Consider the following 13,069-nt stretch of genomic DNA (forward strand, 5'->3'; position numbering starts at 1 on the left):
TTCCTGTGCTCCGTTTAGACTCAGGCAGCCTGGTGAAACGGATGTCCGCCTAGGCCTGGGTACGCCAGCCACCACTTCTTACGGATGCCCCTCTGTTCACAAGGGATTCTCTTGGCTCTCCCTGGATCTGGGGTTCATTGTGTGGATTGTCCAAACTGGCTCCCTTCCCGGTAAACCTGTAAAGTGAGGGGCCGGGCCCCCAAACCGGGAGTCCTCGGAATACAGAACGTAAACCCACCTCAGGATCCTCTGTTCTTTCTCGGCTGTGGGCCTTCACTCTAATTCCAGAACCACAGCCAAAGCTTCCTCTTGCCACTCTGTTCTGTTTATAAATGTGTATAATTATGCACCGTCCTCTCTCCATGTCACAGAACTACCGCGAGGGTCAAATGAGAAAATGGTTATGGAAGTACTTCGAAGACCGTGTGTAGAGCACTACCCAAATGCTGGGTTGTGTTGTTGCCTGCTACTCTCGAGAAGCGTCTCTGCTCCTCTTTGTCCATCCTTTGTGATTCTAGTTGCAAAACAGAGAAAACGCGGCCTCTTCACTCCCCCGCAAGTATTTAATTGTCTTTCGGCTGTGAACCGCAGAAACCCAACAGAGAGTCAGGTGATCCAGAGACACGATTCACGGGGAGACCCCAGGGTAGCCCCCAGAAACAAAGGAAGTGGCTGGAGGAACCAGGGCCTCGGGGACAGGAACAAGAGCTGACCCTGCTGAGGTATTTCTCTCCCGCTCTGCCTCTCATCTCTGTCAGTCTTGAGTTAGCTTTGAGGCTTCTTTTTCCCCACGTCAGCCATGTTGTCACCACACGGGAGAGAACATGGCCTCCTACAGCCACAGCTTAGCAACTCCTGAGAAAGGAGGTAGCCTCTCCCTCCCACTGTCCATGTGTTAATCCCAGGGAAGATCTCTGACTGGACCAGGATGTTGAGGCCAGGCCTGGGTCATGTGACTAACCCTAAAGAAGTGGGGATGTGTCGTAGCTCATGAGGTACTTAGTGTGTCACCAGTGGAAGAGTTATGGAGAAGACCAAAAAAATCCATTAACTAACACCTCCATAAGCATCATTGGGCTGGCGGGACGGTCGAGTATATACACTTTTGTCCTTTAGAGTGGCTCACAGGAGTACAGAAAAGAATAGAGAAAAATACTCATAATTAAGAATAATGTAAAGCAGGGGCACCTGGGTGGCTCAGTCGGTTAAACTTCCAACTTTGGCTCAAGTCATGATCTCATGGTTTACGGGTTCAAGCCCCGCATTGGGCTCTGTGCTGACAGCTCAGAGCCCGGAGCCTGCTTGGGATTCTGTGTGTGTGTCTCTCTCTCTGCCCCTCCCCAACTCATGCTTGTCTCTCTCTCTCTCTCTCTCTCCAAGATAAATAAACGTTAAAAAAATTAACAAACAGACACATAATGTAAAGCTGTCTTTCCAAGCACAAAACCCAGGCCATAAATACAGGGTCCATTGTTTCGTTGAATCCAACAGGTAATTAGCTTATCATTTGTCAGTGAATGAAATCACGATGAGAAATGAAACCCACCACATGGAGATTGTAGGGAGATGTGCCTGCCCTCAAGGATCCCACTGTCCAAGCTGCTAAGTAACTAAGCACATGTGTAATGCATTCCATGCTCATTTTCACGGCAATTTTAACCAAGGAAAAGACAAGCAAATGGCTTAGAGTTTTACGTGGGTATTGTCTGGAAGCCAAGCTTCTCTCAGAAATGCGGGCAACAAATACTCAAATCGCGTCTATGCTATTGAAAATACTAATGTTTTCACTAGGATTTCATCTTTATTCCTCAGATCGAAAACGCCTAGCATTGCTTCCAGACTATAACGAGGGACTGTGTAGCTTCTTAAAACAGCACACACTTGGACCAGCCGTGTAGTGTAAATTTACGGCCGAGAGCCACGGTTTGAAAAGTCAAGTACTCCCTGAGAGCCGCGGTGGCAACAATTTATGAATTTATATGTTGTTACAGATTAAAGTAATTACTTATGCTGGCTCAGGGAAGCCAGCTATAATCCCCACTCTTAGAACAAGCTATAGATTGCAATTTCATCTTGAAAGCCCGAGTTCGCCTGGTGTATCTCATCGATAGTTTTGAAAACTATATTTCCATGGAGAAATTATAAAAGAAATAACTGCCATTCAATTTCTTTATGCTTTGCATTCTTTCGGAGTCGGCAAACATAAAAAAGTCAGCAGGTGGAGCCTCTATTCCCTTGGCAGGCCTGATAGAAGTCCTTCTCTTGAAAGAACATTCAATTACAGACTGTCTCTCTGGCAGCCCGTTCGAGGCTCCCTACAGACAGGTAACAGAATAATACATGAAAATGCGAGACTGTGAAACATGGCCGTGCGCTGTCACAGGTCAGGAAGGAGAAGAGAGAAAGGAGAGCCAGAAATCTTTTATTTCTTATTAATTTTCTTTTTCGCCATTTCCCCCACTTTACATTTCTTTTCAATTCACAAAGGAAGTGCCATTCTTCGAGAATGAGACGTGGCAGAACGGACTCATTCATTTGTTGCCTGGGACACTTTGTACCCGTTCTGTCTCTTGCTTCTGTTCTGGCGGCTTTCACAGAGTGGCACTTCTTGGCCACGGAGTTTAGCTTCCGATCAGTCCAGAGCAATGGTGGCAACAGGAGAAAGAAAAGACAAGGAAAAGAGGAAAAAAATGAATGAAAAGGAAAAGGAAAAAAAGAAAATATGTATATATATATAATTTATATATAAATATATATAAAATTATATAATATATATAAAAATATATAATATATATAAATATATATCTCACATATACATATAACACACATATATAACATATGCATATAAAACATATACATATAAAACATCTATAACATATATATTATATATGTATGTAATATATGTTATATGTATGTATATGTGTATATATACACATACGTGTGTGTGTATATATAGAACTACAAAATGGCCCAGACTCCCCTTGTACATTTCTTGGCAAGCAAATTCACACGCACAGAAAAATATCTATTCTGCTAGATGCTAAGTCCGATAACTTCTGTAAATTTTTCATAAGGGGGTGTGCTTGCCATTTGGCAGCCAGCAATTACAATAAAAAGTCTTTTTAATTCACTGCATTTCATATGCACATAATTCCTGCCGTGGGAAGCCGCCGTAATGTCTTGTTCAGTTTGCCGTTTCTAAAGAAGGCATGAGAAACGGGGTGATCAAATACATTTCTTATAAGGACCTGGCACAGGCTATCATGTGACAGCAGATGGCATGTGAAAGTCTTTGTGGGAAAGGGGGCCCCTGTTAGAGAGGCGATGGAGGTCTGTGAATGCACAAGGTGTTGTGTGCCCCCTCGAGGGTGTCATCCGGTCACCCCGGCATCTGCAGGGGAGTAAACGGTCGCTTTCATGATGAACGCTAACATGAGCGACCCCAGGAAAGTCATGGGGTGGCCGGCGCACGCGTTCGGTGGCCACGCGGTCAAATGCACAGACCAGGGCGGACCGCTTCCGCTCTGCAGGGCCACCAGGCATGCGCAGGCCGCGGGCTTTTGGAATTTATCAGACCGTGTGGTCGGAAGCCAGGAACGACTGAGATCTCCAGGGTGGGGGCCGCGCAGACGCAGAGGCAGAAGGAACCTAAGGTTCCCGGTTCGGCGCCCAAATTCCTGTTTGTCTCTCCCACCATGTCGGGGAGAGAAAAGGAGAGGGAACTGTCACCAAGCAGAGGGGTCTCCTCCGCCAAGGACTTCCAGCGTTTTGCACGCTCTGAGAATTTCACGGCTCTTCTCTTGGTGCACACCGAGGAGGAGCTAAATTTTGCTCTGCAGTACACATCCAAGGCAGCATGCTAATGAGAATTATTATTAAGCAATGTAGACTTGGCACCAGCCTCTTGCAATCTGCTCAGTGGCAGAAGCAAGAAGGGCAGAGGCAGAGAGTCAGAAGAGCAGCTTTCCTGGGGGCTCTTCTGGCCCCGATTCGCTTTGGTCACTGCGAACACCGGGCAGAGCCACGTGTGATGCTGAGGCTTCACAGGCGGGCAGTCCGGTTGCCCGCTGTGAAAGAGTCCTCTGGATGTTACTCGAGCTTTAAAAACAGCCCTGTCTTCAAGACCTGCAGAAATCCAGAATTCTGTGTATTCAATAACCAGGGTACCAGAAAGACCCCTGGACCCTGGAGGTGAGGATTTTTTGTTGTTGATTTCAGCACCCCCATCCAAACAGACCCTCTCACTCTCGAGATAGGAAATATGTCTTAGGACCTTTCCTGGCAGAACTTTTGGGGTAAGCTGTGACATTTTGGTCTGATGGGGGAGACCGGACCATCAATCGGGGTCAAACAGAGGGGCCTGAAATTAGAGCTGTTAGGAATGGTCCTCCGAGCAGTTAGACCAGATCCTCTTTGGGAAGCCAGAGCATGACACAAATGATGTGGAAATAGACCACAAGGCAAAAATGAGAGGACGTTCCACGCTTGCATTGATTCACCTTGGGCTGTATTATTAAAGACTCTCTCAGACAGGTTTTCACTGGAACATTCTGATGTGAGGTGAGCTCACAACCAAGAGGTGACAGTTCTCCATGGCCCTGTCTCCCTTGAGTACTAGACCCACGGGCCCACAGAGCTAATGGCCATTTGGATGTATGTGCCTTTGGTACTACAAATACAGTCGATTGTAAATTGCGTTCACCATCTCTGTAACGACCATCGGTATGTCCTAGATGCCGTGTTCTTTTCCGTGTTCTAGATTCTGTATCCATCAAGAGACTTGGCAATCAGTCTTGGCTTCTCCGTTTCCCTCAACTCACCCAGTCCTTCTGCCTGCTGCCTCCTCTCTTTCCCCCCCTGCAGTGGCCCCTGCTAAGGGTTGTTTGTTTTGTTTTGTTTTGTTTCCCCATTTCTGGTCTAGCCTGTAGTGATGGCCCCTCGTTTCACACAACAAACCATTCTCCGCATTGTCACCAAGGTGAACTTTCAAGCCCATGGTCCTGATGGTATTACTTCTTGTCTTGAAGGTGGCTCGTGGCACCTCCTGATCCCTTGTCTTAGCCTGGCATTAAGCCTCTGTGTGATCTGGTGCCCACCCGTCCAGACTCGTTTCTAGGTGTGCCCCAGGGTTCACGGCTCTTTGCACCAGAGCCACACAGAGGTGCTGGCATTTCTACACAGAGGTCACGCTCACAAAATCAGGCTTTTGCTTGTATCTCTGCCTGTGTTCCAGGTGCTTCTTCGGTCCCAGCTACCCGGTCTTTCCTTCGTTAGCCTAGCACTCTCAACTCTCAGAAATGCTCTCGACCTTCATTTCTGCTATAAAGTCTTTTCAGATCCTCACCACCCCCTCCCCTGACCCCAGCTTTCCCCTTCTTGCTGCTTGCATGTGCACGTGTCTATATATATAGGATATATGTTATGCATAATATAACTCCTTACGTTATATATACACATATATGTACATATACAGCCTTTTTTTACATGCCTGATAATTTATTAAAATACTGTCCTATATCCCACACCCCCCTCCACAATTTTCCTTCACCGTGTTCATACATTAGAACTGGATCCGCACTCGTATATCTCATTTCCTTTGAAGCAACCTCCTCCAGAAGTCTCCCTGGATCCTCCAAGACTGGGCCAGGGGCCCCTCTGTGCAGCAGTGCTATTGGTATGGTATGTTGCAATCACCTATTGTATAGGCTTTCGTTTTCTTCAGCTGGAAACAATAAACACCCAAAGTAACATTAGTTTAAAGAACGTAGTTTTTTGTTTGTCTTTTACATACTAAAGTCTGGGGAAAAAGGCAGGCCAGGGTTGGTATGGTGCCTCCTGTCCCTAGTGTCCTTAGAGATGTGACGTCTATCTTGCTGCTCGATCATAAATTACCTAGTAAGCTATCGATGGACATTTACCACCTTTATTCTTGGGCCATCTTGGGGCACCTGGGTGGCTCAGTCAGTTAAGCAGCAAGCTTCACCTCAGATCATGATCTCGTGGTTCTTAAGTTCGAGCCCCGCGTGGGGCTCTGTGCTGTCAGCTTGGAGCCTGGAGCCTGCTTCGGATTCTTTGTCTCCCTCTCTCTCTGCCCCACCCCTGCTCTCGCTCTCGTTCTCTCTCTCTTTCTCTAAAATAAATAAGCATTAAAAAAAAATTTTTTTTAAATATTCTCAGGCCACCTTTTGAGAAACCAATTTTTTTGGAAAGCCCAGAGAATCTTTCATTGTCCAGGCAGATTTCATATTGAACATCAAGATAAGGCAAGATAAATTTGATCCATATTAAATAATAATAGTTGTCAATATTGAACATACTATCTACATGAATTATTTCATTTAATACAACAATCCTCTGAGTTGTTATTATTCCCATTTTACACATGAAGAAACAGGGTTAGGGAGGTTAAGAAGGACACTCAAAACCCCCAACACAGACCCAGGATTTGCATCCAAGTTTTTATAGTTTATTTTGCCTTCATAAAAAGAAATAAGTCTCTCTGTTGTTGTAAGCACATGATTCCCATTTTGTTAAGCCCCCTTTACTTAATATCTTCATTTAAAGTTAAGTCATTTTCTTTACTTAAAAAGTTAAAAGAGGGGTGCCTGGGTGGCTCAGGTGGTTAAGCGTCGGACTTCAGCTCAGGTCATGATCTCACAGTCTGTGAGTTCGAGCCCTGCATCGGGCTCTGTGCTGATGGCTCAGAGCCTGGAGCCTGCTCCGGATTCTGTGTCTCCCTTTCTCTCTGCCCCTCCCCCGCTCATGCTCTGTCTCTCTCTGTCTCACAAATAAATGAAAACATTAAAAACAATTAAAAGAAAACTTTGTGTCACTCCCACTAATAGAAATTTAGATCTGCGTGCCACAAATGCAAGGTGAGAATGAAACTACTCAAATTTAAAATCTTCAGAGGTACCGCTTAAAATGACCTCATGTATATATAAGATATGTATAGCACATTTTATGAAACATTGAATCACAGGGTAAAATCAATATCAAAACTCTAATTCTTAGTATATTCTACCTGAAGCCAAATATCGCGTAAGTATTGCGTTAGGCTGCATGCTTATTAACTGTACTATTAATACACTGTGTAAAGACATTACTGTTTGACCAACGTAGGGATCAGATGAACGAATGGGTGTAATGGCAAATAGCATCCATTTTATTCTTGACCACCCAGCACTTCCCCCGGCCGGTCCTCAAGGCTTCTCAGCCTTCTTGGCTTGGGTTGTAGAGAACTCGAGAGGGGGCTTTATGGGGAAAAAAAAATCAGGAATAATGCAAACATAGAAAGGAGATAGTAGTTTTGGAGAGGGAACTCCAGAAATAAGTTAAGCCTGGGGTTAGCAGTAGTGTATGGAAGGTACAGGAAGAATGATCACGTTCTCGACTTGATAATCTTACTTTTAGAGATGTGGTCCTAGGGATGCCTGGGTGGCTCGGTCAGTTAAGCTTCTAACTCTTGATTTCAGCTCAGGTCATGATCTCACAGTTCGTGAGTTCAAGCCCCACACCAGGCTCTGCACTAACAGTGCTTGGGATTCCCTCTCTCCCTCTCTCTCTGCCTCTCTCTCTCTCTCAAAATAAATAAACTTAAAAAAAAGATGTGGCCCTGTGCTGGGCTTTGAGGGAGCCAACTATAGGTGAAGACAACCTAAACTGCCATGTCTTATGGTATTATTTGTCATGGTCATTACCCTGGGTACCTACTGAAAATTGGGATTCCTGGCCCAACCCCAAGCGTTCTGAGTCAGAATATTTGTTGATAGCATCCAGAAATCAGTCTTCTGTGCAGCTGCCCCCAAAAGGCATCTGTGCACACTCAAGTTTGTCTATCATTTCCAGTTAGAATCCACTTTAAGAATATCTGTTATTAGAACATAAATCCAGTTTCTAAAGCAGATAACATAGCACGATTCTTTTTTTAAATATTGTTGTTACTGCATTTGAATTATATTCCTTTTTATCTGCTCCTGACTTATCAGCCAAAACAAACATGAAGAAATTAGGTGCTCCTGGGTGGCTTAGTTAGTTGTGCCTCCAATTCTTGATTTTGGCTCAGGTCACGATCCCAAGGTCATGGGATCAAGCCCCATGTTGTCCAGCTTGGCACTGGGCATGGAACCTGATTGAGATTCTCTCTCTCTCTCTCTCTCTCTCTCTCTCTCTCTCTCTCCCTCTCCCTCTCCCTATGCCTCCCTCTCCCTCTCCCTCCCTCTCCCTCCCACCTCCCCCTTCCCCTGCTCACAGTCTCCCTCTCTCTAAAAAGGAAAGAAAGAAAGAAAGAAAGGAAAGGAAAGGAAAAATCACCTACTATGTTGTGTGTGGGGCATTGCATCGCAGGGACTTCATTGAACACTCTGCAGAAAGCTTAAGGTTATGGGGACCTGAACACTCAATTGGGAACGGTGACAATTTCCCTGTTGCACCTAGTATAGCTAAGTGCCTACATTCAGGCTAGTAAGATATCGGTAGAAGTGGTCTGTGTAATTTCCGGAAGTTTCTTAAGGGAAAGGGGCATTCCCTTCTCCTTCCTTTTGCGCATTCCAGCTATTCCGCAGACAGGCTTGATGGCTACAGACGTCTTGAATCTCCAGGCAGTCTTGGGAAGAAAGGTTGTGCAGAGCAGAGCACCAAAATGGGAGAAGAAAAAGAAGTAACAAAATAGGAGCCACCGTCCCTGTAGAGCACGTACCAGCCCTGAGTCACTTACTTCCAGATTCTGAGAGGAAAGAGCTGCAAACTTGCTGGAACCAATATTTGGGGGGGGGGGGGGGGGGGGCTGTCTGTCACTTGTGGTTGAACTGAAGCTTACTTCTTTTTCATTTTTTTTAATGTTTATTTATTGAGAGAGAGTATGAGTGGGGGAGGGGCAGAGCAGAAGAGAGACAGACAGACAGACAGACAGACAGACAGAGTCTGAAGCAGGTTCCAGGCTCTGAGCTGTCAGAACAGCCCAGATGTTAAGCCCCATGTTGGACTCAAATTCAGGGGCTGTGAGATCATGACCTGAGCTGACGTTGGATGCTTAACCGAACGAGCCACCCAGGCACCCCCTAACCAAAGCTTAATCAACAGAGATAGTATTTCTTCCGTTTGGAGGCGATGCTAGAGGCATGAATTTTATTGCAGATGAGCCTTTGTGTTTTAGTGAAATCTGGAGCTTAATATGAAGGCCCCCAAATACTGGTAGAGGGTAATTCATAACAGGTGTTAAGAATCAGGGGCTGGAGGGAGGAATAATTACGTAATGTGTTAGAGGTGCTAAAAATCACTACAATGGCAATCACAGTATAATATATAAATATGTCACCTTGACAAGTTGTACACCTTAAATTTACATAATGTTACATGCCAGATATATCCAATTAACAAAGAAGAAGAATAGTGGGTTGGACCATGAGTAGAGGCTGGAGTGCAGTGCTATGCCTACCCTATTTCTGATTGCAAGAAAAAGCATGATGGAGATAAGTGAGATGAGCCATGCTGGAAAGCAAGACCCACTGGGCCAACCATGTTCGGTTAAGAAATACAAGAATTTGGAGCACCTGGGTAGTTCCGTCAGTTAAGCGTCCAGCTCTTGATTTCGGCCCAGGTCATGATCTCCCGGTTCGTGGGTTTGAGCCCCAAGTTGGGATTCTCTGTCTCCCTCTCTCTCTGTCCCTCCCCTGCATTCTCTCTCTCTCTCTCTCTTTCTCTCTCACTCACTCACTCAAAAATAAACATTAAAAAAAAAGAAATACAAAAATTTGAATTGAAAGTTCAGGTAGATCTCAAGAGATAGGGCCACACGGCTGACTACATAATTTGTGGAGTCCGGTGCAAAACCGAACTGCGGGGCCCCTTGTGCAAAAAGCAGAAAAAGAACATCATTAATGGTATGAAAACTTAAAGCTTTTTCTTTTCTTTTGAAAAGCTTTCTCAAATTGTCACGGCGTTTTCTTAATTCGCTCTTTAATGTTGTTCCAAGTAAAGATGAATCAAAATATTAATTATTAGCATCAATCGTACCACTCTTTATTGTGCAAGACCAGCTTGAAACGCAAATAAAAGAGCAATGAACCTGTATGCCGGATCACTGAACTTACACATTCCTGTCTCAGCTCATATCTGCATACGAATTTTGTTCTCATTGCAACAGTGGAACCACGGCACAGAAGTATTGTTTTTAGTTCCTCTGTTGATCTGTGCACAACCTACCAACACGTCGTACCTTAAGTGATTGATGAGTAGGGAAGAACTGACTGGCATTCTTTTTAGCATAAGCAGTTAGCTAGTACAGGGATGTGAGACAAGTAGGCGGGGATAGGTTACCGGGTAGTTGGTGTTTCTTACAACACCGTTGCCTTCCTTCTGCATTTGAAGCAAACTCTGGTTCAAAGAGAAAGCCTGGCCATTGGCGGCTGTTGGAGCCTCTGCTTGCTTATTCAGACATGGGCGTAACAAGCTTACCACGTACTTGCTTTGAATCTCAGTAAATCCCCACTCGCTGTGGGTGCAGGGGAATGCTGTGCTCACGGGGCATCCTGAACATTAGACACGAATGGGATGGCAGACGATGGCGGCACACGTGCATGTTGCCATATTGCAAATATCTCCTCTGCTCACGCTCCCTTGTCACTTCGCTTACCAAACCCAAGTTCAAATTAAAAATCGAGCCTACGTGGGTTGTGCATCCATGAAGCCAGCCTTCTAGGGCAATGAGGAAGACTGCAGGTCATAGGAGTTCTCTCGGGCTCACTCCTTCTTGTACACAGCCTACTGGAAAGCTTCTCCAGATTTAAGCTTCAGGAGGAAAATGCTCCTCTTGTGTGCTTTCTCCCTCCCTACCTGACACACAGCCCCCTCTCTTCTCTCTCTTTATTCAAACCTCCCTGTAGGACTGCCTCAGTGTTCTTTACTGCCTCTAGCTCTCCTTCTGGGGAACTCTGAAAGAAATGTGCCCCATTCTTTGCCAGAACTTAAGACATCTCTTGTCTGTTCATTCAAGCAACAGCGTGGACAAGGCAAGGAGGAAGATAATAGATGCTCTAAGTTGAACTCAGTTTCCCTGTCATAGCTGTGGTTACTTTCCTTGCCTGGTCATCCAGGAGAGGTTAGTGCATCAACAGGGCAAGCATTTTATTAGTTTCTGGGACAAGATTGTAGTCACGTTGAAGAAATGCGCTTCTGTTCAATGGTTTTGAACTTACACCTTTTGAATAATAAACCCTTCTATTATTTTGTTAAGAAGTATTAGGCACTTCTTGACCCTGGATTGCTTTACTGGAAACACCATAGTGGCTGAAAATGGCCCTCTTGCTATGAAAAGGCAGAGCTTATGTTGGGTCCTTCCTTCTCAGCCTTCCAGGCCCTTCTTCACCTCTGGCCACTTGACCCTGGACAACAAATACATTTCCCTTCTGATTGGGCATCTAAGAGTCAGTAAATTCATGCTGTCATTATCTGGTAATAGCTTAATGAATCCCCACTTCTAGAATTTGCATCTTAATAGGAGATTTTTCTGAGTACAAGAAGAGGGAGGAGGAGGAGGAGGAGGAAAATGGGTTCTAATACCCAGAATTTTGTATGTATCAGAGAGTGCAAAGGCAACAGATTACTCTGCTAGTTCTGAAGTTTGTGTATCTGGGGGAACAATTAACCTTATGAAAATGGAAAGAAAATTGAACTGAGGGTGGCATAATCCAGGGTAATAGTGGGGGCTTTGCTGATCTCCTTTGACACACCCTTTACTAACTCACAGTTGTGTTTCCTTGACATAAGAAAGTTCCACAACTATTTTGGTTCGGTTGAGTAAGAGAAAGAATTTTGGATTCAGTCAATATCCTAGCACCATACTAATCACGGTGCAGTGGTAGTGAGGTCGGGAAGGTAGAAAATTCCAGGATAAACCAGGGACAGCTTCCTTCAGATTGTTTCAAATGTCAAAGATAAAATCCATAAGTGGAATTAAAGAAGGCTAGAATACCATATTAGAAAAACACTGATGTTTCCATCTAACCCTTAAATCGCATCTTTCAATGAATCCTCGTCACCTACAGGAAGGAAAATCTCCCAGTGCCTCCTGGTTCCTGTTTCGTCTTTGCTTTTCTCACACTCTGCTTCATACTTGTTCCTCCAATAACATGAATAGCTTATAATTTCCCCTGGCATGAAGCTATGCTTTCACTTCATGCCTTTGACCACAGGGTCTTCTGTCACTGAATGTCCTCCCCTCCCCTCCCATCTGTGTCTACCTGGCTAATGCCCACCCATCCTTCAGTATTGAGCACAAATATCATCATCTCCAAGAAAACTTGCCCTGGATTCATCTCTAGATTGAAGGTGACTTAGGCTACCTCTCCTAGGTAATTCCAAAATACCTCATTCCCATCTCCATTATTGGACTGAACCCCTTCTAAAAATTCCTTTGTGCTAGATGTCCGTCGATGTCACTTTACTGTAAATTCCTTGAAAGCCAGGACCAAGTCTTTTTTTAAATTTTTCTTCTTAAATTTCCAACTCTGGGGCGCCTGGGTGGCTCAGTAGACCAAGCATCCAATTCTTGATCTCAGCTCAGGTTTTGGTCTCAGGGTTGTGAGTTCAAGGCTCACACTGGGCTCTGTGCTGAGGGTGAAGCCTACTTAAAACAAAACAGAACAAAAACTGAATTCCTAACGCTATGATCGGCAGTCAAATGTTTATTGAGTGAATGAATGAATGAATGAATGATTCATGGACTCTAGCGATCTGAGGAGAAAATGGTGATTCAGAGAGGCAAAAAGGCTTTTCTCCACATACAATAGCTTAGAAGTCCCAAATAATAAGAAAGTGATAGTTAATTTGGTTAAAAAAAAGAAAAATGAAAGCCAGAGAAAAATACTGAGATGGAAGTAATTACGGCACATAGGTATGTTTTCAGTTTAAGAAAATCAAGAAGTGACTTGCTGAATTTAGATGCCACTCTGCTCTTCAAGGATAAAATGATGAATTCATCATACTTGGTGCTAGATTTGCACTTGGTAAATTTATTTCTAAGATTAAAGATATAAACAAGCTCATTAAAGAGTGTCAAAAACTTGTCAAA

Source organism: Leopardus geoffroyi, chromosome D4, assembly GCF_018350155.1.
Source record: "Leopardus geoffroyi isolate Oge1 chromosome D4, O.geoffroyi_Oge1_pat1.0, whole genome shotgun sequence".
Lineage (NCBI taxonomy): Eukaryota > Metazoa > Chordata > Mammalia > Carnivora > Felidae > Leopardus > Leopardus geoffroyi.